This window comes from Felis catus, chromosome A2 (genome assembly GCF_018350175.1).
Source record: "Felis catus isolate Fca126 chromosome A2, F.catus_Fca126_mat1.0, whole genome shotgun sequence".
Lineage (NCBI taxonomy): Eukaryota > Metazoa > Chordata > Mammalia > Carnivora > Felidae > Felis > Felis catus.
The window spans coordinates 144366167-144392872 of NC_058369.1; the positions used below are offsets into that span (position 1 = coordinate 144366167).

The 26706-nt window shown below is 38.7% G+C and overlaps 1 protein-coding gene and 1 long non-coding RNA gene across 3 annotated transcripts in view; one reads left to right on the forward strand and one right to left on the reverse strand.

The window, feature by feature from the left end:
• SND1 (staphylococcal nuclease and tudor domain containing 1) overlaps positions 1–26706 on the forward strand; it is a 422256-nt gene that overhangs the window by 99043 nt on the left and 296507 nt on the right. The window lies entirely within an intron of this gene.
• Positions 16068–26416, reverse strand: LOC109497587. Its single transcript, XR_002153880.3, has 2 exons — positions 26213–26416; positions 16068–18091 (listed from the first exon to the last, which is right to left on the reverse strand). It is a non-coding gene; the product is annotated as an uncharacterized LOC109497587 (long non-coding RNA).

The window sequence follows — 26706 nt, forward strand, 5'->3', positions numbered from 1 at the left end:
GTCAGCACAGAGCCTGACGCAGGGCTTGAACTCATGAACTGTGAGATCATGACCTGAGCCGAAGTCGGAGGTTCAACCGACTGAGCCACCCAGGCGCCCCTATTTAAAAATTTTTTAAATATTTATTTACTTTTGAGAGAGCCAGGGACAGAGAGTGAGGGGGGAGGGCAGAGAGAGAGTGAGGTACATAATCTGAAGCAGACTCCAGGCTCTGAGCTGTCGGTGCAGAGCCCAACACAGGGCTCAAATTCACAGACCACGAGATTATAACCTGAGCCAAAGTTGGATGACTGAGCCACCCAGGTGCCCCAATGTTTGTTTATTTCACACACACACACACACACACACACACACACACACACACACACACACATTGTGAGTGGGGGAGGGGCAGAGAGAGAGGGAGAAACAATCCAGGTGCCCCATGTTTGTTTATTTCACACACACACACACACACACACACACACACACACACAGTGAGTGGGGGAGGGTCAGAGAGAGAGGAAGGCACAATCCAGGTGCCCCAATGTTTATTTCACACACACACACACACACACACACACACACACACACACACACAGTGAGTGGGGGAGGGGCAGAGAGAGAGGGAGACACAATCCAGGTGCCCCAATGTTTGTTTATTACACACACACACACACACACACACACACACACACACACACACACACACTGTTTGTGGGGGAGGGGCAGAGAGAGAGGGAGACACAATCCAGGTGCCCCAATGTTTGTTTATTACACACACACACACACACACACACACACACACACACACATTGTGAGTGGGGGAGGGTCAGAGAGAGAGAGGAAGACACAATCCAGGTGCCCCAATGTTTATTTCACTCACACACACACACACACACACACACACACACACACAGTGAGTGGGGGAGGGGCAGAGAGAGAGGGAGACACAATCCAGGTGCCCCAATGTTTGTTTATTACACACACACACACACACACACACACACACACACACACACACACACTGTGAGTGGGGGAGGGGCAGAGAGAGAGGGAGACACAGTCCGAAGCAGGCTCTAGGCTCCGAGCTGTCAGCACAGAGCCTGACTCAGGGCTTAAACCCAGGAGCTGTGGTGTCATGACCTGAGCCCAGGCGCCCCTCTTGTATGGTTGTCTTAACACTTTTTTTTTCTAGCTTACTTTATTGTAAGAATACAGCACATAGTACTTATAGCCTACAACATATGTGATAATTGAGTGTTATTAGCGGCTCTGGCCAACAATAAGCTATTATTAAGTTTTGGAGAGCCAAAAGTTACACATGGATTTTTCAACTGCAGTGGGGTGGTCAGCATCGCTGATCCCCACATTGTTCAAGAGTCAGCTGTACTTCAGACTTGAGTGTTGTTGTTAAAGCAGATCGGGGGCAGTAGGGAGTACAGGTATGTTCTGTAAGTGCGTTTTGTAGAACTAAAAAAAATTCACAGACTAGAGAATAGTTGTCAGTGTGATTCCCATTTTGTCTTTATTCTTCTGAAGCAGAAGCTGTGTTCCCAGAATACGTAGCCTCTGTCTCTTACAGTGTCCTTCCCCTGCTCCTTGTGTTTTCGTGCATGTCTTCAGTTTCTTCTTACCACCCAGCAGCTGCACTTGCCATTCCTCTGAGATTCTTACCCTCCAAGTAGCAATACAGAATCTGGGCTTCCCCAACTCGAATACTTGCTCCAAAACAAATTTATATGCGGCTTCATTTTTAAAAGGTGGAACTGCCAGCTGCTACCAGAAATAACAATATATTTGCCTGGTGGTAGAAATTTCAAGTAATTTCCAGATTCTGCTCCCAGTGCTAATAAAAGTTATTCTTTGTCTAAGTGTAAATGGTATTACTCTGCCAATCTTTGCCACTTTCTGAAAACTTTTCTTAAAGAAACTCTTTAAATTGAGACTAAACATCTAGTTGTGTGTTAAGTGCAGTAATCTTAAGCGTATAGCTTGATGAATTTTTAGGTGTGTATATACCCATGTATCCAGCACCCAGATAGATATAGAATATTTTCCTATCCTAGAACATTCCCATTCTCGGTATTTTTCTGTGCCACAAGGTAACCATCGTTCTGATTCTCTATCATCACCAATTAGTTGTGTCTATTCTTGAACTTTATGGAATCCTGCATTAGGTGCCCTTTTGATTTTGGCTGTTTTCATGGGAACATTATGCCTCTGAGATTTATGCATGTTGTTACATGTATCAGTAGTTGTTCTTTTGTGTATAATATTCCATTGTATAAATAAACTATACTTTATGTATTCTCTTATTAATGGACAGTTGCATTGTTTCCAGCTTGGATCTATTATGATAAAGATGCTAATGAGCATTCTTGTATGTGTTTTGGTGAATATGCACATTTATTTCTCCTAGTGCATACCTCAGAATGGTATTGTTGGGCCATAAGGCTGATGAATGTGGATGGATTTAGGTTTTTTTTTTTTTTTAATTTGCAGCTTCATTAATCTGTTTGGCTGATTTATTACTTGGGATACCAGATGATGAATGGCAAAGGAATGGACTTTAAAGAACTGTACTAGTGTATGTCTGAAACCAGCCTACCACTAGCTCTGAGGCATTAAAAGGATAACAAAATCTGTTTTTGAATCTCTAAAATGGACGCTATAATGATGACTTTTCTTAGTTATTGTGTAGTAAATGAGGTTTAATTAAGATAATACATAGGAGACATGTAACAAACGTTCCCGTGTTTTTTGTTGGTTTTGTTTACTTTTTAGGGAAATCTGATTACCTGATGATAGGCAAGTAAAAGTGTTTGACTTTAACACACTAATAATTTTGAACTTTCCTAGCTTTGCCTGGGACAGTCATCTTTGTGCATTCATGACAATAGGAAAAATGAGTCAAGAGGTTAATGTATAACTTTGTCAGTTTCAAAAGGCACCTCTCTGCTATATGGTTTGTCATTCTGTCTTCCCTTTGCCATTATTGAGGGATAAGCTTCTGCAAACTCTTACCTAATTATCTCTATATCCGATGGTTCTTTTAAGTGCTAGCTTTTTGTCCAACAGCTTCCCCTTCTTTAGTTGTTTCTTCATACCTTCAAGCATTGAGACCCTGTGTGTCCAGGCATTTAATAATTGCTGGTATTGTGACATTATGGACTTGATGAACTAGAAACTGCGTTATAATTGCAAACTATATTCTGGACAAATTTGTATGTCATCGCAATTTCAGTTTATAGCACAATATAATTTTTAGAGCACATTTAAAAAGTACAAAAAGATTTCAGAAATAGATTCCAAGTGGTTTATTGCTCTCCATATATACCTTAACTAGGGCTTCTTGAAATCACTGTTTTCATCATGTCTCCATATGGTTTTCTAGGCCATCTACCACTACCGTTTTGGCCATCAAGTATAAGATCAGCCTGCTGAAGAATTTTGAATATTTTGCCTGACTCTAATTATAATTCAGTTTCTACTAAGTTAATCGTCCCCAAACCCAAACAAATTTCTTTTTTTGTGAGGGGTGAAGGTTTTGGGGGAGGAAAGTGCTATTACCATTTACATGTGAATTCCTATAGAAAGCAAATCCCCAGACTTGAGTGGTTAATAACTAATGCTGGCCACGGTTATCATTTGACCAGTTGCAGCTTTGTGGATTAGTTTTGGTGAATTTCAAGGTGGGTAAGCTGTGGCCATCATCTCACCTGGTATACTGGGGTACTTTACCTCCTCGATTCGCTGAGGAAATGTCAACTAAGAGCAGAAAGCTAAACAAAGAAGTACTTAATATGCCAAGGATAGAAGATTTACGGAGACCTAGATATTTAAAATAAACACATAGTCCTACTTAAACTGTTCTGTAACATTCAACAATCTCTTCCATCCTTATATTCTAGAAGTCGTCAGCCTTACGAACCTGAAAGTTCTAGTTTTGATGAAATTTCTTTATCCATGGTTCAAAGTTAGCATGTATCTGGTTCTACTGATCCTTTGACCTCATTCTCCACACCCCTGTTTCCTTGAAAGCTGTTAAAATTAGCTACATCTCCCTGCTAGAAGCAAGTTCTTCCTCTTATTTGTTCAAAGCCCTTGTGTCTTTAAATTATCCTGTTTCAGTTTTTCTTTGAAGGCACATCTTTTGTAGAGCAGGTGTGTTTGGTATATCCAAAGCTTTGTACCTAGGTACATTGTTGTTCAAAACTATTGGCTGTTTTTGAGTATCCTCAAGAATTGTGTCCCAGAAATTAATTGATTTAAATTAAAAAAATTTTTTTTAATGTCTTTATTTTTGAGAGAGAGAGAGAGGGGAAGCACAAGCAGGGGAGGGGCAGAGAGAGAGAGACAGACAGACAGACAGACATAGAGACATAGAATCCGAAGCAGGCCTCAGGTTCTGTGCTGTCAGCGCAGAGCCTGATGCGGGGCCTGAACTTCCAAACTGCGACATCATGACCTGAGCCAAAGTTGGAAGCTTAACTGACTGAGCCACCCAGGCGCTCCAGAAATTAATTAAGATTAAATTGTGGGTCTTTGGTATTGATGCTTAGAAATATCGAGGACTCTCGTTTGTGATTATCCTTATATTATGGTGTAAAGAGCTTTGGTGTGAAGAGACGTAACCCTTCCTTGATATTCTGCAGTCACAGGTGAAAACTCCTAACCTCAAAGAGCTTGGTTTCCTTATCTGTAAATGGAAGGGTTTGGAGTCGACTGGGAAGAGCATGGAAATGTCCTCAGGGGTCAGATTGGTAACTATTAGTTTGCTGGGGTTGCAGTGACAACATACCGCAGAGTAAGCAGCTTAAACCACAGAAATTTATTTTCTCACAGTTTCGGGCGCTGAAAGTCCACGGACGATCAAGGTGGTGTTGAATTTGAGTTCTTCTGAGGCCTCTCTCCTTGGCTTGCACGTGGCTGCCCACTTTTCACACAATCGTCCATCTATGCATGTGTGACCCTGGTGTCTCTGTGTCCTAACCTCTTCTTCATATAAGGACACCAGTCACATCAGGCGAGTGCTCACCCTACTGACCTCATTTTAACCTAATCACCTCTTAAAAGGTCCTGTCTCCAAATACAGCCACATTAGCATGTGAATTGGGTTTAGCATGTGAATTTGGGGTAGCTATAATTTAGGCCATAACAGTAACCTCAATTTACCAGGCAGGTTAGAGTCCAGCAGAGAGAAGACTTTACGTTAGATGTTATGTTTGCAGCTATGACTGAGTCCCAGGTTAGGCTTGACACATCATGCTGACTCTCATCTGCAGAAGGCTAGACATTCTTAAGTAAATTCTAAGTTGAACTCATGACGACTTCAAATCGTCATGAACTCATGAGGATTTGTAAAATCCTCTTTATTTTTAAGGAATAATAGAGAAAAAAATGAGATGTGCAGTGACACCCTATCTTTTGTTGGGACCAAGTAGTCAAACTCACTAAAGATGTGGGTGGCTTCACAAAAAGTACATAATCTTCATCAGAGTAGTCACCGTTGTTAAGCTCTGTTTAAGGAAAGGTTTTAAAGCAAGAGTCAAACTTTGTACCTGAAAATGTTCGCTGTAGCATCTGAAAATGTTCGCTGTAGTATGATCTCTCAGAAAAAGTAGTAGCAGTCTAAATAGCTAGAAATAATATCAGTGGTCCATTAAGGTTTTCTTAAATTGAATTATTACTTTTTTTTAGTACAGTGTAGAAACCTTACGGGTACAGTTTGTTGAACTTTTACATTTGTGTATAACCATGCATTGCAATTCTGTATCTATGAAAATGATAAAGATTATGTGTCTACTGGGAAGACTAGGATACAGTGTTAAGGGATCAAAAAAGCAGAGATCATTCTATCTGTGCTACAATTATAATTGTACAAAAGTATAAGCTTAGAGTAGGACTGAAGGGGAACTGTTTTTAGGGCACAGTTAAACAGTTGTGTTTGGATAAAAAGTAGAATGATTTTTTTTTTTTCATTTTCATTTCCTTTAAGGTTTTCTTTTAACGGGATTTGTCTGTATAACTGACTCTATTTCAAAGATGAATTTTGATGAGGAAGTGTCACCTTAAGGCTTTCCTGCATTGGGTCTCTCTCATGCTGTGGATAACTATAATGTATCTTTTGAGTTCCTCTGAAACAGTAGTTCTCAACCTCTTTGATTTGAGGACTCTTGTATAGTAAATTTATTGAGAGCCCAAAGAACTTTTATTCATATGGATTGATTATCTCTATTGATACCTACTGTTTTAGAAAATGAGACATTTAAAAATATTTAATTCATTAAAAACAACAGTAATAAGCCTGTCACATTAACACGTTTTTATGAAAAATATTTTCCAAAAAAATTGAAGAGTGACTTTACTTTTATTTTGCAAATCTGCTTAATGTGTGCCTTAATAGATTACCGCTGGACTCTCACGTGCTTCTGTATTTTCTCTCTTTCAATGTGTTATTTGGTTGAAACATTTGAAAAATTGTAACCTCACACACATCAGTAGTTGGAAAGGGAGGAAGAGAGAGGAGCTGGGGGTTTTGATCACATTTGAGAGCTGCGCTAAAACAACGGGAGATGTTTCCCAAGGGACATTGTCAGCCACACTGAACCTTGTAGAAAGCTTTTGACTTGAAGTCGGCTATAGATTGTGGGCGGTACTGTTGATAAAAAAGGTACGATCTGTAAATCAATAGCTTGTGACAGTCTGCTTAAGTTGTTCACTTGGAGTTGAAACTTAGATGAAAGTATTCACCTGAAAGAGCGAATATGCTCTCTAATTATACTTAGGGAAGATAAATTCCTGGAATTGTTAGCCTACCACCGTTATCAGGGAACAGCAATACTCTCTCTATAATTGTGTATCCTGTGAGTCCCTTGTTTAATGTCTAACATGAGCTGTTTTTCTGAACATTTGAGACTCTGCCACCATTAAGTTTTATAAATACAGCACTGGTTCCCAAACATGTTCAGGTAGCAAAACTCCTAGAACTCACTGGATATGGACATGTTTAATGCTGTCGTTTTAGTTCAGGGTAATTCTCCAGGTAGGAAATATATTATACGTGAGTTATAGAAAATCAAACGTATGTGTGTACCAGAATATGCATTCTGTTAATAGTAATTAATGTAATATAGTAGTAATAATGACTTGATATTGGGCATTGGTTTATTGCCATTTGATGTTTGATAGCAGATACTCTTTGTTTATTAAAGAAAAATTTAGGGACAAAAATCTCAAATGAAGCTATTCTATTTATTGACTTAATTTTTGATAACATTATTTTAAGTGATTATGCCACTTTTTCTGTATTCTGTTTTGGAAGCACTAGTATTCTAGAAAAGCTACTGAAATGTTGTCAAGGCCTATTAAGTCTAATTTCAAATACTAATATACCTATGGAGTAGAACTTAATTCCAGTATAAATGTTAGGGCTTTTGCAACAGTAATCTGAACGTCGCGATGGACTTTTTCCTTGTTGGTATATATATTTTTGATAATCTAATGATACTTTATTAAAAAAAATTTTTTTAGATATTCATTTTTGGGAGAGAGAGAGAATGTGAGCAGGGGAGGGACAGAGAGAGAGAGGGAGACACAAAATCCCAAGCAGGCTCCAGGCTCTGAGCTGTCAGCACAGGGTCCGATGTGGGGCTCAAACTCACAACTGAGCCACCCAGGCACCCCTTCCCTGTTGGTATTGAAGAATTTCATTTCTTTTGCTAGAGGACAGCTCTCCTATGCTTTGCCCAGTCCTACATAATGGGTCCTTTGGCATTTCCTTTGGTTAGCTCCATTGAGTAGGTGCAGTGTGTGTGCGTGCGTGAGGTACTTGAATAGGGAGATTTGGCTTTTTCATGGTCCTTAACTCTGGAAGGAACTCCACAGCCTCACTAGGTTTCTGATGTTGCTGGAGGGTGGTTGCTGCCAAAGGCTTCCTCTGCCCTGGGCCGCCATCTTCAGTTTGCTTGGTGGAGAGTCAGATAACAAAACCAAGCCTTGGCACGCATGTAGCATGCTGTGATTTTTATCAGAATGTATTTCTATGTTTATGTATTTGAGCTAGTATTCGGAAATCTTATCCTGATTTCCCTTTTGCATTTATTTCTGTGTCAAGTGAAAGATTTGGGATCAGAAAAAGAGTAATTTTTAAGTTGGTACCAAATGATGTTTCTAGGACTGGTTTGTAGGATCAGATGTGAGTTTTTCAAATTGGAACCTTTTCTAATGGGCCCCTGGGAAATGTCTTAGCTAAATTGCAACAGTGACTGGCGAAGTCGATCGAGGTAAATTGCTCCCATTGCTGAGGGTTCGGAAACCAGGCAGTCAAAGCTAAAATTCCTGGGGAAATCGGGCAGAACTATTGCAGATGGTTTCCCCCTTGAATGGAGAAGGGGGCTGGTGTCACTGTTGATGAATGAGAGGAGATTAAAGCCTGACTTTGTGATGAATTTGTAACATGGTCTTTGGGAAACTAAAGAGAAATTTATGAAAAGACCGTTAGAATCATTTAGGTAATTCTTTTCAATATTGACTATAAATGAATCTGAGAACATACCATGAGAATATTGGATGTCTAGTAGTTTGCATTACAGAAAAGTAGCACCAAGAAACATTGTCGTGTATACCTTCAGTGAACTCAGAGGTGGAGGGATTCCCCAGATTATTTTTAATATCTGTTTAGTTAACTACTGAGCACTTTGCATTTAGAAAAATGAACCTGGCTGTTTTTGACTGTTCATGGTAATTATGTTAAAATCGAGGTCATCGAGAAAGTACTTGTGATTGGTTTCCTGATGGCCTGGCTTATGTCTTTCACAGGTACCTACTGTATATTTGAGAAAGCCCTTTAATCTCCCTGCAAAATGGGAATAATAGTAAATCACAAAATTTTGTGATATTGGGCTTTTTGTAATTGATAAAACTCTGTACTAACAACATCTGTCCGTCCATTGTGGTGAATCTCTAGTAAAGTACAGACAACACTAAATTAAAGACCAGGCTTAAATTCTTAAAGTAACCATTTCGAGACGGAGGCCTTCTGAGATACGGCTCATTGAATTGGTGGGGTACCTCGTGAATGTCTGGGAACACAACCTTTGTGCGTTCTGTCAGTGAAATTTCTTATGTGATAGTTCTGTCTCTTGGAAATACTTACTTTGCAGATGTTTTTGAAGCTCAAATCTTTTGTTTATCTAGGAGGATAAAGGACTTGATGGCTCCCTGAGTTGATGAAAATTGTGTTAACTGTCACTTGCAAGGGCTGAACTTCATATACTTCAGGTTTGCAGCTCTCCCAGTCTCTAAGGTCATTTTTTGGACCTGTTTTTTGTTCCTTTTTTAAACATTTGGATGCGTATTCAGTATTCACATCTTAGTATTGCTTGGATGAACTTGTCATCATATGATTAGAAAAGCATAATTCATGTTTTATGTCAAAGGTGGAAGTTGTCATAGAATCACTCTGATATCAACTCTTTGCCTTCAAGAGTTAAGACTGTGAATTACTGATGGGTTGATTTTGGTTTGTGTAAATCCTCCTTTTACAGATCACTCCTTAATAATTAGTACCTTTCTCAACTGCCTCCCAGGAGTGTTCTTGCCTGGAATTTGGTGCAAGGAAATATTTTCCTGTTTTCCTCACCATTCCTCTCTCCATTTCTATTTAGTCTGAGTTCCTCCAGGCTCTAGTGCCTATGTTCTGTGGTTTGTAAAGTGTTGTGTACTTTTATAGCCTCTATAAATAACAAAATATAGCTCATGGCAGTAACACTGTGGCACCCTACATGTTTAGAGAAAGACAGGAAGAGAGAGACGTATGTATCTTGGGTACAGAATGTCTAGCATACAAATCTGTTCATCTCACACACATCAGTATTGATTCCAAGTTTTGTTCATTTGTAAGTAAATGACATCCCTTGATCTTTGGGACATTTAATGGAGAAAAACTGGTTGTGATGCTGTGGTTTCTCACTACTCTGTCCCCCTTTTAACATAGCAGAGATGAAGAGGGGTAAGGCTGGTTGCTAGCATGGTGAGCTTTCCATCCAGATGTTCGTGTGCTAGGGGCCCAGCTTCCTATCCTGGTCTTCTGTTTTTCTCTTCAGTGGATCACTACAGGTGTCATCACGTATTTGGGAGATGTGAAGAAGCTAGAAGCTAGAAGTGATTTCTATTAGCCCTGTCAATATAGTTTGATAAAATGCAAATGCCTTTAAAATGGGTAGACTTCCAATTAAAAGGCTCCAGCAGGGAGTCTGTTTTGATAATGAAAGTGATTAAGAAGTCTCTATTTTTTTTCCATTGGTATGAATGTTCAGCTAAAATAGCTTGGTTTTCTCTCTGTAATTGGACTTTGCTAATGGGGATCTAATAACTCTGAGGTTCTCATGATTTTAGCAAATCTCTTAGCTATCTTTGGTGATCAGTGCTGGGGACCAAGACACAATTTCTGGATGATAGTGGTGTATAGGATTCCTTTTCTCCCTCATTCTAAGAAATCAACAAGAGTTCATATTTCCTTCCTTTCTTCCTTTTATTAATTTTTTTAATGTATGTTTATTTTTGAGAGAGAGAGAGAGAGAGAGAGTGAGTATGAGCGGGGGAAGGGCAGAGAGAGAAGAGAGAGGGAGACACAGAATCTGAAGCAGGCTCCAGGCTGTGAACTGTCAGCACAGAGCCCGATGTGGGGCTTAAACTCATGAGCTATGAGATTATGACCTGAGTCGAAGTCGGATGCCCAACTGACTGAGCCACCCAGGTGACCCAATGTTTATTTTCTTTAATTCTGTAATCTGAGTGCATCCTAGATTAAAGTCATACATATATAGTTTATGAGTGTTTATGTTTGGAATTGCCTTCCAAAGCTGCAGTTTAGAGGCTTAGAAGCAGTGGTTTTGATGTGTGAAGGGGAAGGACTGAACAACAGAGCCATGGAATTCATTGCAGATGAGGCTGTATCTGAGACCTAATTTCTACAAGTGTTTTAGTCTTCGAACCCTTTCTTCCATACATAGCCCCAAGGAGGAACATGAAAGAGGATATTCTGGTCAAACTGTGTTGAAGAAGTGAATATACTATCGCATAATCTGGGACATACATGTATTGAGCTAGAACAGTTGTCAGAGATGGGTTGCCCTATTTATCTCAGCACCTCATTAACAGCCCGTCACCCTCCCAATTTTCCTTAATAGGGTCTTTGTTTTTGTTCTCTTTGATTTTAATAAAAGTCTGTCCTTTCACTGTCTATTTTTCTACCTTGTTCATTGCTCATTTCCAAAGGACCTAGGTGTTTGTTTTGTATCACTTTCCCTTATAACGAACTTGTGAGGCAGAGTATGCCTCTCTAGTAGGACAGGATTATAAAAGCAATACAAAGGAAATAACTGTCCTGAGTATGCTCCCTGACTCAGAATGGTCTCCTAATTTGCTTTGTTATTTAGATTCATAATCTTTTTTTTTCTTGCTCCCTGCCCCCCCCCCCTTTTTTTGATGGTGCATCTGGATTTTGGGGACCTCTTGATTTGCATTCCAAAATCTCTTACCTTACATTGTGGCCTTGTCTGTGTAGCTATCTGAATAGAATCTATGGGGACTATTACAGAACAAAGGTTTTCTCTAATCTTGATATTTGAAGCGTACTTTTTAATAAAATGATAAAACTGACTAAAGATTTGCAGGTGATTCGTCTTGACTTTGTGTGAACATTCCTGTGGTTGGAAGAGCCATTTTTCTCTGGTTTCAAACTTGAATAGATGATGTTCATATTCTTTGTAGCCAATTAAATATAGGGGAGTTGTGGTTTTTAAATTTAAATATCAGAATGACAAATTATAGTGGAGTTGTATCCCATTGGGAACTGCGGTCTAAGGTCAGAGTATGGGATAAAAGTTGTGTATAGTAAAAATGACCCATGAAAAATCTCTATATAGTCATTTTGCACAAACAAGAGTGCTTTAGGAAGGTCAGATACATTGTGTGGGACCAGGAACAGTTTAAAATCAAGTTTTTGTTTGTTTGTTTCATCCCCCTCTCGGTGTCAGCTGGCTAGATAGCTAACAATATATAAACATATAAAATATATGGCAAATTCTTTGTCTTCTTTGCGCCTCTGGAATTCATAAGGAATTGCCCCTGAAGGAGTAAATCCCAGAAGATTCATGTTACGTATAGGAGTGGGAAATAGGGACAGATAAAGTCTTGGTACTGTTGGTGAAATTGTGTCAGCTGCAGACCCACAATTAACAGTGGTCAAGAGCGAGGCCTTGGGCTTGTTTCAAGAGGCCCAGAAACATGAGGTGGAGTGTTCTTAAGAAGTGCCAGTGCTGTACTTGCTTCAGCAGCACATATACTAAAAAAGAAGTACCAATGCTAAACAACTGAACTCTCTCTGAATGGTGGCTAATCAGAAGCCTGTGCTGTCTTGCCACAGGTCAGACAGGTGTATGTTCTTTGCCCAGGGCCGGCTGGAAAGGTGTTTGCCCATCTGTGTTGGATTCTTCGCGCCATTACTGGGTGACTTCTACCTAGGGTGTTGAGTTATTGCTGAATTCTGAGAGCTGTTTTGGTTTCTTTCTAGCAGCATGTCCAGTTGTAGCTGCTTATTTTTCTGTCAGCCCCTTCCTGGTTCCTCATTTGTTAGGTATAGTCTGACCAGGTTCTATTCCTTGTCCATTTATTTATTTATTCCATTAGGTCTATTCTACGTATCTTGTTCTTGAGTAGATATGTCAAAATGTCCTTTCTTTTTCTGGTATAATGTTGGCAGAGTTTATATATATGTATGTGTGTATATGTGTGTGCCTATCTCATGGAATTCCGTGTGTCGGTATCTTCTCATGTCTTTTCTATTCCTTTTGCATTACAGAGGTGGCTGTATGTATTAACTGGAACAATGCCCTTTTGTAGCCCACTACTGGAGTGTGTGTTGCTTAATCCTCTCTTTTTAAACTCTCAGCCTGTGATGAATTAAATAGTTTTTGACTCTTCCTGATAAGGGTATTTATGGGTCAGACTGGCAGAATTCCACAGAAGCACATTAGTGTCTTCTTTAAGTGGAAGCGTTTATGTAGAGGCATCCTTCTGAATGGAGGGAAATGGAAATGCTTTGGGACCTCTTGCTGCCTCTGGGCTGCCTAGCCTTTCAGCTTTGTTCCACTCACCTTCACCAGAGTGCAAGATGCCAGGCAACGAATACCAGGTCTTAAACCTGTAGGCCAGTGTCATTCATGCTTCATTGCCCAGATATTTCTTTAGTTGCTTTGTAGAACTTAAATACTTTTCAATGCCATGTTAGTTGTTGAGGGGATACAAAGGTGTTTCTGAAAGTAGAGTTGGGGGGATGGTATGTGGGTGAGTCAAGATAAAATACAAATAAAGACAGTGCAAAGTAGATTAACAGTGTTTTAGGAGAGGCACAAAAGCAACAAACCAATGAAAATCAGAGCAAGAAAGAGGTTTGAAGGTTGGGAAGTATATAGCTTGATAGCGCTGGTACTAATGATAAATAGAACGTACCATTTTGCATTTCCTCCACTATGCCAGATACTCGGTAAGAGTTTTCCTGCCCTATCTAATTCTACACAAAGCCGAGCCCTGTGAGGTGAAGGTTTTATCATCTTTTTTTTTTTTTTTTTGGCATGTGGGAAAACTGAGGCTAGGGAAGGAAGGTCACGTTACTTGTGCAAGGTCAAACTGCTGTTAAGGGAAACACTTAGGAGTAGAATCCAGGCCTGTATCAAGGGTTGTACTTGCAACGACTACTAAATTCTCTTGATTTTTCAATTCAGTGTTCATCTAGGTCACCAGTTCTTTCAATTAAAAAAAGTGTAGTGAAATGAATGTGTTGAGTAATTTGTGTTGCGCTAAATGCTTATTGCTATTTCATGCTATACACTTAATTGCTTCTATATGTTTATTGCTTAATTACATAAAATGCAGTAGTCCCTTCATCATCTTTCTGCAAAACTGCTCCTTATTTATTATGACTTAAACCAATAAAAAAAAAAAAAAGCAAGAGTATGTGCTACCTTTAAATTTTGGTGGCCAGAATTCTTGTAATGTTTTCTTTATGAATGCACTGATCCCTCATTGGCTAAAGCATGTGTCTGGTGAGAATGCAACTATTCAGGATCGAAGCATGAAACAGCTGTCACTGTGTAGCATCTTTTCCAGGCACCAGGTTGACGTCTGGATTCAGTATTTTGGTGCAAGAGAAATGGGTCTTGGTAATCGTGTTGTGATAGGATCATACATCAAACAGAGCTGGGGGCTGTGTGTCTCTGCCAATTGCCTTCTGATCATTATTCACTCTGAGTTAATACAAAGAAAATGATCAGCTTGGGGCCACAGGCGCATTCTCGGCATATACATACTATTGGTTTCCCAAAGGACCAAATTTAAGTTTCTTTATTTTCCCTAGATTGGTATAAGTGATTTGGATGATGTTTGGCCAAGCTGTAAACCAGATAGGTATTTTCTGTCTTCTTAGTTTCCTTCTGGTTGGCACAGATAGTTTTAACTATTTGAGGTCCACTTGCTGGTAGAGTGATTATACTTGATATAAATGATATATAATGAACATAAAGGTGGGAATAGCTATAAAGTGAACTTGCCAATAAGATTTTTTTAACTGTGTTAGATGAAAAATAAAGCTTTGCATTTATAAAGTAATCCTGCCTTCTTGACCTTATTGGAAATATACCTTATTTCTTTAATTCTTAAAAAATATGTCCACATTTTAATTTAACATGTCAGATTTAAGGATGAAACTTATTGTTGTAACTGATGACTTTTAATGACTTATAAAATAATAGTGCATCTTACAACAAGTGGAATCTTGAATTTGATTAAGTTTGATAGCTCTGCTCACCATTACTTTGTTCTAATAACCTCCACTGTGATCTTGGTTTCTGTTGACTTGGTGAATTGCTTAGTAGATTTTGGACACGACACCTGAGTTCTTTTGGTTCTGGCCTGTCTGTTTAGTTCAAAAGATATGTTTCTCACTTTTATCATTGGGTGCTTTCCTACCCACTGGATACTTTTTTTTAATACTTCAGAGTTTTTGTGACATTTGAAAATTGTATGTGATGGAAAAGATGCTGGCTAATATAAACACTCCAGAAATGTAGTCTTCATAAATGTAATCAGTGCAGATGGACATTAGAGGAGGGGAGTGGAGTATATATTTTAGTGATAATTTATTTGGATTTAATGCTGTTTACCAAGATAAAGAGTAGTAGCTGTGTCCTTGAATCTCAGAGAGGCAGAGACCTAAAGGAGACTGTGAACATGTCTTTTCTCACAAGTCAAAATTAGATTTAAGTTCTTCTAATGAATGGTCCTTTTCCACATAAACAAAGGTTGAGTATTTCCTCACCAGTTCTGTAAGATTATTTTCCTATGTTTGCGGTATTTTACCACAGATAGTGGACTTTGTGCCCTTAGTTCTAAAGAGATGCCAGATGGATGGATGGATGGATGGATAGATAGATAGATAGATAGATAGATAGATAGATAGATAGATAGATAAAACTTAAAAAAACCCAAACAAACCATGATGTAATGTTTTTGTCCCCTGCCCTGCTTATGGATGGTAATTTTTAGGATTGGAAGAAATGGATGGTGTTAGATCTAGTATCTCTGTTCATGCCATATCTAGATCCAGCCCTAAAACATTAATCACATTTTATACATTGTTATAAATCAGCAAAAAAATTCACCCAGTCTCTCATCTGTGCCACCAGCATGCTCACAGATGTAAAGGTATGTTAGAGGTCCATTTTGACACTGTCGTTTACAGGCTGCCTAAAAATAAATTATGAAACATACAGTTTCCATTTTTTTAATTACCAGGTAATTTACTCAACAGACATCTCCAGGCACTGTCTGGCAAGCAAATCATATGAACCAGATACCTTTATTTGATACATTTGTATTGATAGCAGAATGAATCCTCTGTGATCTGTGCATCTGAGAGGTCATTTGAATATCTGGTGATTTATGTCTTGGCCTTCAGTTTCTTCCTTAGTGACATAATGGGTTTAATCACTTAATTTCAGTTAATAAGTATTTCACTATTTAACAAATCTTTTTTTTTTTTTTTTTTTTTTTTTGTATTTGAAAATCTAGAGGATAGAAATCACATTTTAGTGTGTTCGTATTATGCTAAGCTTATTTGATTGGTATACACTAGACACTGCGTGGAAGAGAAGAATGAGCTGTGGTGATATCCTTCACTCTTAGCCCTATAAGAATGCAAGAGTACATTCTAAAAGTGGTGTTACGCGTACGTGTAATTGAGTGTGTATGTAAACATGTTAAAGATCATGAAACACCTTTGTAATAATGATGGCTCAGAAGGACAAGACTAATATTCCTGTAGAAGCACATTCACTTCTGACTTAGATGAAACTTTTTTCCCCCTTTCTGGTTGTAAAAGTACATGTAGTCCCTGACTTATGATGGCTGAACTTAAAAAATTTCTACTTTATGATGATCCGGTAGAAACTGTACTTGGAATTTTGATCTTTTCCCGGGCTAGTGGTATGTCCTAAAATAATCTCTGGTGATGCTGGGCAGCGAGCTGCATCTCCCAATCGGCCACTCGATCACGGAGGTAAATGACCAATATACTTACAAATGTTCTGCACTCATATAGCCATTCTGGTTTTCACTTGCTGTACAGTATTGAATACATTACATGAGTGTTCTGAGCATGTTTAAGGTAGGCTAGGCTCAACTATGATATTCAGTAGGTTAGATCTTTTAAATGTGTTTTTGTCTTACTATATTTTCAGTTTATGAGGGGTTTATCAGGTTGTAACCCTGTTGTAAATTGAGGAAGATTTGTAGATTCTTACCCCCTAAACTTCAGGCAGTGTATTTGAGAATGAAAATTGTTAATTCCTCGCAGGATGGATGGAATAAGGGTCAGGGATATTTGTTGCAAACATAATTTGGAAATTAGAAAAGAACAAAAAGGATTTCATTAGCCATATTGAATTTCTTTTGATTGAAAACTAGACGGCCGCAAGTGTCTGCTTCGGGAAAATATTTCTTGCTACATTAACTAAAATTTCATTCTCCCTTGTTACTGCCTCCTTGAAGAGAACTGTACTATGTTAGATGTTTGCCCCCACCCCTGTTGTGTATTGAACTGTGTTTTCCCAAAAGATAAAGTTCTAATAACTGAGTATCTGTGGATACTACATTATTTGTAAAAAGGGTCTTTGCAAATGTAATCAAGTTAAGATGAGGTCATGCCAGATTAGGCTGGGCCCTGGATCCTACTCATAAGAAGGCCAGTCACACACAGATGGAAGAAGGCCATGTGACCACAGAGGCAGAGATGGGAGTGATGTGGCTATAAGCCAAGCACTGCTGGCAACCACCAGAATCTGGAGGATTGAAGGAAGGATTCTTCCCTAGAGATTTTGGAGGGAGCTTCACCCTGCTGCCTACACTTTGATTTCGGAATTTAGGCTCTTAACTGTGAGAGAATAAATTCATGTTTTAATTCACCAGATGTGATAATTTCTAATGGTAGCCATAGGAAACTAACGCCTATGGGTTCTCCTCACCCCCATTTTTTTTTTTACATCCTATATCTTGTAAGTAAGAATGGCTTTTCTTTTTTCTTCTATAACAAAGCCACAACATGTGGGTTTTTTTTTTTTTTTTTTTTTCAGGAAACATCAGGTATGGCAAGGCGTGTTAATTTGGAATTTAAAAATGTGTTGCTTTGAAATGCTTTCGTCAATCTGGCATTTTAAATTAACTGGCATTCTGGAAATTGTGGGGGCTAATTTCTAAATATTATTATCCCTCCTGTGGACAAGATGGCCCTTCATGTTTCACCTCTGGGTGCACCCTGGTCGCCCTAGTGACATTAGGAAACATTTTTTTCTAGCTTCTCTGCTTGTAGTTCTTCCAAAGCATCTGTCTCATTTCCAAGCCTCTTGTTATTCTGAGTGTTGGCACTGGTGGAATTTAGTTGGGAGTGATGAATGTAGAACAGAGGTTGGCATCTTATGAGTTGTGCGGTGTCTGTTTCTCTCGTGAGACTTTTGCATATGGTCATGGGCAAACTGTCTCCCAGCTCTTGTTTCTAGAAAATAAGAATGGCTGTTTAGATTAAATTAACTTAGTGGGTGTAATTGTTTTTAAAGGGTTAAGTAAAAATTCAGAAGACCTTAACAAATTTTATGTATCTCTCTCTTAACTTCGGATGATCGTGACCTTTATATATGTTACTTTATATTCTGATATTTACAACTGTTCATGCAACCACTTTTTCCCCTGTTTTTACTAACAGCTTAATTGGGATATAATGGATAGTCAGGAAAACTGCCCATATTTAAAGTACATATTTTGGTAAATTTTGAGAAACGTGTATACCTATCAAATCGCTACAATCAAGATAGTGAACATGTTCATTCTCCCTCAGTTTTTCTTATGCCCCTTTGTATCTCTTCCCATATACCCTCCAGTCGTTGATCTGCATTCTGTTACTATAATTTGCATTTTCCGGAGTTTTGTATAAATGAAACCATACAGTATCTGTTCTTTTTTAAATCTGACTTCTTTCGCTCAGCATACTTCGTGATTCGTCTGTATTGTGGTGTGCCGTCAGTACTTCATTCCTTTTATTGCTAAGTAGTATTCCGATGTAGGTCCATACCATGGCTTATCTCTGCTTGTTGGTGGCCATTGGGTTGTTTCTGCTTGTTTTCCAGTTTTTGGCAATTTACGTATAAAGCTTCTATAGACATTTGGATAGATTTCCATAGATTTCCTTTGGATATATGTCTTCTCATCTTATGGGTAAATAGCCTGGAGTGTGGGGTGGTTGGACCATTACGGTAGGGGTAGGCATCATTCTTTCTAATGCTTTCTTATGGTTCTTTCCCTGTCCTCAGGTGGTTGATACTTTCTGCACACTCCTGTGCTAATGAGTAGTATGCTCAAGGGGGACCCTGTGTGAATCTCAGCAGTTCTCTGTGCTGCTCTCTTCTCCCTCTTGATGTGTGCCATGATCATACTCGAGCTGTCTAGGTCTTCCCAGACCCCCCACCCTCACCCCAACATGCCAAACCTCTTTCTAGGCAGTAAGCAATGGTTGGGCTCATTTATGTCCTGTCTCTTAGGGATTGTTGTCCTTTGTTGACTGTTTTCTAGCCTATTGAAAACCATGTTTCAGAATGTTTTTGTGTTTTTGGCTGTTTTAAGCAGGAGGAAAGATTTGATCCTTGTTCCATCTTGGTTGGAAATGGAAGTTCCACATTTTTCTTTATTTAAGGCACTTTAAAATTTTAATACACATACACATATTCCGTTATGCTCATATCTAATTTTCTAATTATTCCCTCGTTCCAGATTTCAGTTTTTCTTTTTCTTTTTTTTTTTTTTTTTAGTTTTTAATGTTTATTTTTGAGACAGACAGAGAATGAGCGGGGGAGGGGCAGACACACACACACACACACACACACACACACACACACACACACACACACAATCTAAAGTAAGTTCTAGGCTCCAAGCTGTTAGCACAGAGCGCTCGAACACACAAACTGCTAGATCATGACCTGAGGCAAAGTCAGAAACTCAGGTGACTAAGCCACCCAGGTGCCCCTAGTTTTTCTTAATAGTACTAAACGTATACCTTTTCATCCTATTTAGGATACTTATTTATTTATTTATTTACTTAGAGTTAATTAACATACAGTGTAGTCTTGACTTCAGGAGTTGAACCCAGTGATTCGTCTCTTACATATGACACCCAGTTCTCATCCTGAAGACTGTCCTTCTTAAGGCCCGTCACCCATTTAACCTGCCACCTCATCATCCCCAGCAACCCTGTTTTGTTCTCTGTATTTAAGAGTCTCTTACATTGCCTTCCTCTGTTTTTATCTTATTTTTCCTTCCCTTCCCCTATGTTCATCTGTTAAGTTTCTCAAATTCCACATATGAGTAAAATCATATGATATCTGTCTTCTCTGACTGACTCATTTCGCTTAGCATAATACCCTCCAGTTCCATCCACATTGTTGCAAATGGCACAATTTCATTCTTTTTCATCACCAAGTAGTATTCCATTGCATATATGTACACCACACCTTCTTAATCCATTCATCAGTTGATTGCTGTTTGGGCTCTTTCCATAATTTGGCTGTTGTTGATAGCACTACTATATACATTGGGGTGCATGTGCCCCTTTGAATCAGCATTTTTGTATCCTTTGGATAAATTCCTAATAGTGCAATTGCTGGGTCGTAGGGTAGTTCTATTAATTTTTTGAGGAACCTCCACACTGTTTTCCAGAGTGCATGCACCAGTTTGCATTCGCACAAACAGTGCAGTAGGGTTCCCCTTTCTCCACTCCTTGCCAACATAGAACTATATTCTCAAAGTGGGTCAATAGGCCAAAGGATATATAAGCTAATTTTCAGACAGCATCCCATAAATACTTAAACTGTTGTACATGTAATTTGGTTTTGTCATGATTTTTGTTAGATTTCTTAGATTAGCGGGACCTTAAAATTGTTTTCATTTGCATATAATATTGTTAATAAGGATGTACACTTTATGTTTTACATTTCATTTACCTTTGTGTATACTTTTTATCTCCCTTGGTTACTTTTTTTTTTTAAATTTTTTAAGTGTTTTATTTATTTTTGAGACAGAGAGAGGTAGACCATGAGCAGGGGAGGGGCAGAGAGAGAGGGAGACACAGAATCCAAAGCAGGCTCCAGGCTCCCAGCTGTCAGCACAGAGCCGACGCGGGGCTCGAACTCACAAACTGTGAGATCATGACCTGAGCCGAAGTCAGGAGCTTAGCCGACTGAACCACCCAGGTGCCCCTCCCTTGATTACTTTTAAAGCAGAATAATTATTTTATTGACTATATGTATTTTTCTGGTGTGGCTTTCAGATGGGTTTCGCTATTTATGGCTATTTTTCTATATTTGGATATTTTGTTTTTCAATACATTTCATTTTGTAAAACTTTTTTAGAGTATTGATCATTTTATGTCATAAATTCATTGTCTTCCCATAGCTGGGATTAAAATAAATCTTTCTCCGTCCTGTCCTCCATTCATTTGTTTTAGTGCTTAATCATGTGATGCAACTGGAACCTTATTGCAGTGCCTTTCGAAACAAGCAAAGCTCTTGTTAGAAAGCAACTTTCTTGACATAGAAGTGACTGGTATCCCAGTTCATTCCATCCCAGCTCAAACCATCTTTTTAAAACTGCTTGTTGAAACCCTGGTTTTTTATTCCACAAGCTGCTTCTCTGAAACAGCCATACAGATATTCTGGAAGCCTACTCCCTAGTGATGAAACACAGAAGTTTAGTCATTCCTAAAAATGAAAATCGGCTTTCACATGGACATTGGCCATTGCTTGAGATGGCTAGAATCCCCCCGAGTGTTGTGAATATGTATATGTAGAGTATGTGTGCACGTTTCCTTAAATTGCTAGCTACTACTTGGAACTCTCAAGTGGCTTAGCGTTGAGTAGCCATAACAAACATTTTTGGGTGGCTCCTAAGGTACCAGATACTGCTTCTGAGTACTTGACATATATTATAGATTTAATCCTAATAACAGTATGTGTTTGAAAGGATTTATGCACAACAGTTACAGATAAGGGAGCTGAGGCACAGATAGTTTAGTAAACTTGCCCAAGATAATGCCACTAAACAAGTATCAGCTAGTAAAGTTTGAAGCAAGAAAAATTAATTCTCTGACATTATACTTCATTTTAAGTGTGTGACTGCAGTATAGAATTATAAAATAGAAGGACGAATAGTTAGAAACCATACATTTGGTCAGGGTCCAAAAAAGTCAAAAAAGTTTACAGTCACAAAGTACAGGTCTCCTGACCAAGTAAGACTCAGCATACTGACTGCCGAGTATGAGCAGGATGCTGTAAATACACTGTGAAGCTCAAATGGTGCCATACAAAATGTGCCTGTTCTAGTTTGCTTTTTCTTTGAAACTAGAACTTTTTTTAAATAGGCAACTAAACGTTGTTAGGATAGTAATCTGTATCATTTTAATAGAATTTTACTGTTCTACATAAGAGGAACTTACTGGCTATATAATGATCAGGTACGTCTAACTCCCACTTTCTAATGAGCACATGAATTTATAGCGACTCTTTCATTCTGCGGCCAAACTAGCATACAATCTTCATTTCGTTGGCTCTTGTCTGGTTGTTCTAGGGCAAAGCCTGGTGGAATCTGAGTAATTCATTTGTTTGGGTTGACCTTCAATGCACGGCATAGCATTTGAAATCGCTCTAATAAAAGGATATGCCAATTTTCCCCCTGATTTTTATGTACCAACTTTGATTATCTGTTAAAACTAAAGTTTATATTTATCTTGTTTAAGATTCAGTGATTTGTTGTTGTTTTAAGAAGATGGGAAATACATGGGGCAGTGATGCTTTAAATTGGAAGATAAATGTGTTTGAAGTTTTGTATCCTGGAGGCCAGACCATGTAGGGTGCAGGTTCCAGGGCAAAAAATAAGAATAAATAAAGATATTTCTTAATTTTAATAAAATATTCCTATTACCCAGGAACTAATTCTTCTCCTCCTACTGTTCATACTTTTCCTGGGGATAGTGTAGCAAAGGCCTGTTAGCATAAGTGGTAAGTAAAATGTGTGAAAATGGTAGTACCTGTATAAATGGGTGTAGTGAAGAGGATAAGGAGAGAGACTTTGTGTGTATGTGTATATTCCAGTTACTGTGCTCTTTAGACATCCAAGTGCAGGGGATAGTGTGAAACAGTGGGTATTTCTTAAAACCAACAGTTCAGGCATTTATGGCCAAGCCACAGGAGTGAGGATATTGGGGTAGTGTTCACTCTTCCAGGCTAGTGCTTATGCAAAACAAGGCTCCATTTAACTTTCAACTCAAGAAAGAAATTTCTGCTCAGGGACAGTTTAGTTTTAAGAATGTGATGACCTTTTATCCTCTGGGATCTGTGGATTCAGGGAAGGCACATTCCTCTTCTATTCTCATCCACAGAATTGTAATACCTTTCTTCTGTAGTCTTCACATCCACCTGCTAATTTTTAGCCTACTAGGGCCCATTTTATCCTTGTTCACAGATAGTGAATTTTATAACTATTAAGTTGTTCTATGCAGGCACCCGGCTTGGTAAGAAGAAAGTCAGAGTTGTAGATTTGTCTTATGATCAAGCCCTCCTTATTTCCCCATAATGAGTGGAAAACCATCCCTATGAAGAGGAAGTGAGACCTTCATAAGGCAGAAGGAATTGAATTTAGGAAAAAGCTATGTTATTGTTAGATTGATACCTTAATGTGATATACAAAATACTATCTTGGAGTTGTCAGAAATAAACATTGAAAAACTCTCAGGAAGAGTTGATACAATCATTCAACTTGAGGGGGAGGGTTCAGTAGAAGCTACTTTGGGATTGAGATTCTTTTAGCCTTGTAGCACAGACTTGGTTGTTCATTCCTCTTGCTTACCAGGATAAATGCAAGAGCAAGTTAGGTTGTCTGTATTTGGGGAAAGAGCCAGGAATGGGCAGTAGTGAAAGGATAGCTACTGTAATGCATGAGATTGGATTTTACGTTCTTGATTTCAAAAACACATATTCATAGTATACTGTAGAATAGAATGCATTTTAGGGTTTTGAAAGAGAAAGCTCAATGTATTTGTTAGCTTACACAAGAAAATTGGTTGACTTTGAGATTTTTATTTTATGGCAGAGTAATTTTTGACTGTAGCAGAGCACGTAATGAACCTTCATACATTTCGCGAGGGAGAGGAGAAAGACCTTGTGTTTTGGTGGTTTATTATGTGTATTCCTAAAGACCCTGCCTACAATTAGGTATCCTCATTCCTTGCATTTGCTATTGCTCGGCTTTGTGGCTCGTAGCTCTGTCAAGCTTCCTCAGAAGTTTGCATTTGATGTTAAGTTTTGCCCCTTACCCTCCAGGTAGGGTTTCTTGACCCTAACTGGTCATGTGCGTCTACCCTCTTGCCTGTCCCATTTATGTGTGTCTTCAAATTATTTGCCTTGTCATTGTTAACAGTAATTTCTAAATTGAGTGCTGTATGTAGAAAGAGGACAATTCCTAGTCAGACTGACCTGGGTTTCAAGTCTGTTTCTGTAGATTTAGTAGTGACTAACCTTGCATGAGTTATTTAATATATTTGAGCTCTGCCTTCCTTATTTGTAAAGTCATAGTGTTGAAATCTTAGTCTTTGGAATATTAAATGGGTCATACATAGTGCCTGTGCATATTAGGCATTCAGATATTATGTAGTTATCTAATAATAATTTTTGTCCATCACGCTTATTTAGTAACTCTGACTCACTTTGGGTCCCTAAATAAGAAAGTGCCTAAAAACAGCTTCTGGCTTTTCATTTATTGTACATCCACCTCCCCTAACTGAGAGCTGCCGGCTGCTTCCCTTAGGTCTGATGATTTTTTTTCCCTGTTGAAAGACTTATATTAATAATCTTGGCTTATATTTTGAATGGCCTATTCTCAAGTGTCATTTTAAGTTGATTTGTTATGCTAATGCCTTAAATAATGAATGTGCTTCCTAATTACTCCATATGTAATAAGGCAAGGTACCGACCTGCGTACTTGCATACCACAATTTCTGTGCAAAAAAAAAAACCCCTTAGCTCAGCTTTGCACCATTGGGGGGGATTATTGCAGCACATAAAGAAATCTGTTCTCTCTTGGACATGAATGGTAGTGACATATTCCACTAGAGTAAATCATGAAAGCTAGGAATACATGGTTGTTGGAGTCATTTAAAATTGGTTTGGACAGTGTGCTGTTGAACAGAACACCTTTTGAATAGTTTTGGTTCTAATTATATCTCTCTGCACCAGGATAACAGCCTAACTGGCTTCCTTACCTCCAGTTGTCCATCTTCTAATCCAGTACTATATATGACTACTAGATCAGTCTTTCTGAAATATACCTCTGATTCCACCACCCACCTTGTCCTAAACTTTCCTGGACAAAAGGGCCAAACTTCTAAGGTCCCATGATGTGGCCTAAGCTTCTAAGCTTATTTGGTATAATATTCTTTATATACTATGTGTTTTTAGACTAGCTTTTAATGGGGGGAAGTTTGAAATATGTATGGACAGTTTTTTTGTGTATGTCATTGGCGGCATTTTTAGTGGGTGAGGGCTAAATGTGCTAGATGGGACAGTCCTTACTGAGGATTTGACCTAGGAGTGGCTGTGGTGTACTCAATGAGCAGCGGTATGGCACAGTTTCGACAGACTGGATGGTGGTTTTCCGTACATGCTTCATGCTTTCTTTATACTTTTCCTAATGTGCCTTCAGCCTGGAATACTCTTTTCCCTCATCTGTATGCCAGTGTTACCCCCTCGTCAATATTCAGACAGATAGGACCGTCTCCACAAAGCTTCTTCAGATCCTTTGTGTCAGAAGTAATCTCTCATGCTGAGCTGCCATAGCATTTTATCCATAAACATAAACGTAATTTGGTTTATGGTACCATTTTCTACTTTGCATTGTAGGTACCTGCCTCATCTCTATTACTAGACTTCTAGCTCCTTTTGAACATAGATTATATGTTTGATTCATGCTTGTATCCCCCGCATATGCAGCATGATTCCTTGTAGGTCATGGACACTTGTTTTACTTAGGTAGATAAAGGCTTTTGTTCCTGCCTGGAATTGCTGCTAGTTACTTGAAAATCCCCAGTAAAGGGGCTGAAGCATTTTGTGGTAGTTTTGGTTTCTCGTGTTTCATATGTTTTATAATCATTCCCAGATCATACTGACTAAAGTGTGGTAGCTTCTACTTGTGAAATCTTGCCAACATATGAAACAATTAGAAAATTGTTTCATCTTTCAGTGCGTAGGATCATATTCTCTGAAGGAAGCAGTATGATGGAGTCAGAAGTCCTTTCACCAGTTAGGATAATGCAGTGTCAAAATGGTCAGTCTTCTAATGTGCACGTGTCTAGGCTCCTAATGTTACAGCATTTGAGGCCCAGTGAGGCAACACCATGAATCCCAATGGAAATAATTTCAGCATTGTCATATTTGTTTTCTTCAAAATCTGAAATTTGTACTTAAAATCACCTGCCTCTTCCTTTGTAATTTTTCTTCTTGACATAATGAAAGCCAATCCCAGTGTTCTGTTTACGGTTTAATTCACTAATCATAATGACACCATTAGTCTTTCTTACCTCTTTTGCTAGAATTGTTTCAGTGCTTTAAGTGACAATGAGAAGAAGAAATCCTTAATTTTAGATCCCTTTTTGTCCAGTTGGGTCATTTCGATCAGAGCAACAGGCTATAAGTAGTTCATGAGGAATGGGTTTCACAGTGCACCAGGATTTAGTAGCCTAAGCCACCCTGTGGAGGAAAAGTGAGTTCTTTATGATTCTGGCAGCATTTAGAATCCTACTGCACTACAGAGAACTCAGGTTTTATGACCTCTCTGTTAGGCTGCCCTGCAGAGAAACTCTAATATTGCACAGTCAGTGAGAAAGTTTACTAAGTTTGTTCTGGTGAACATCAGAGAATAAAAAACTAGGACCAGTTATAGGGAAACATATTTAAGTTTACTATGAAAAAACAACTTTCTAAGCAAGGTGTTTAGTAAGAGTGGGCTGCCCTCCAGCCGGGAAGTTTCTTTTCACGGAAGCCATTTACACATGGGTTGAATAACCGTACAATA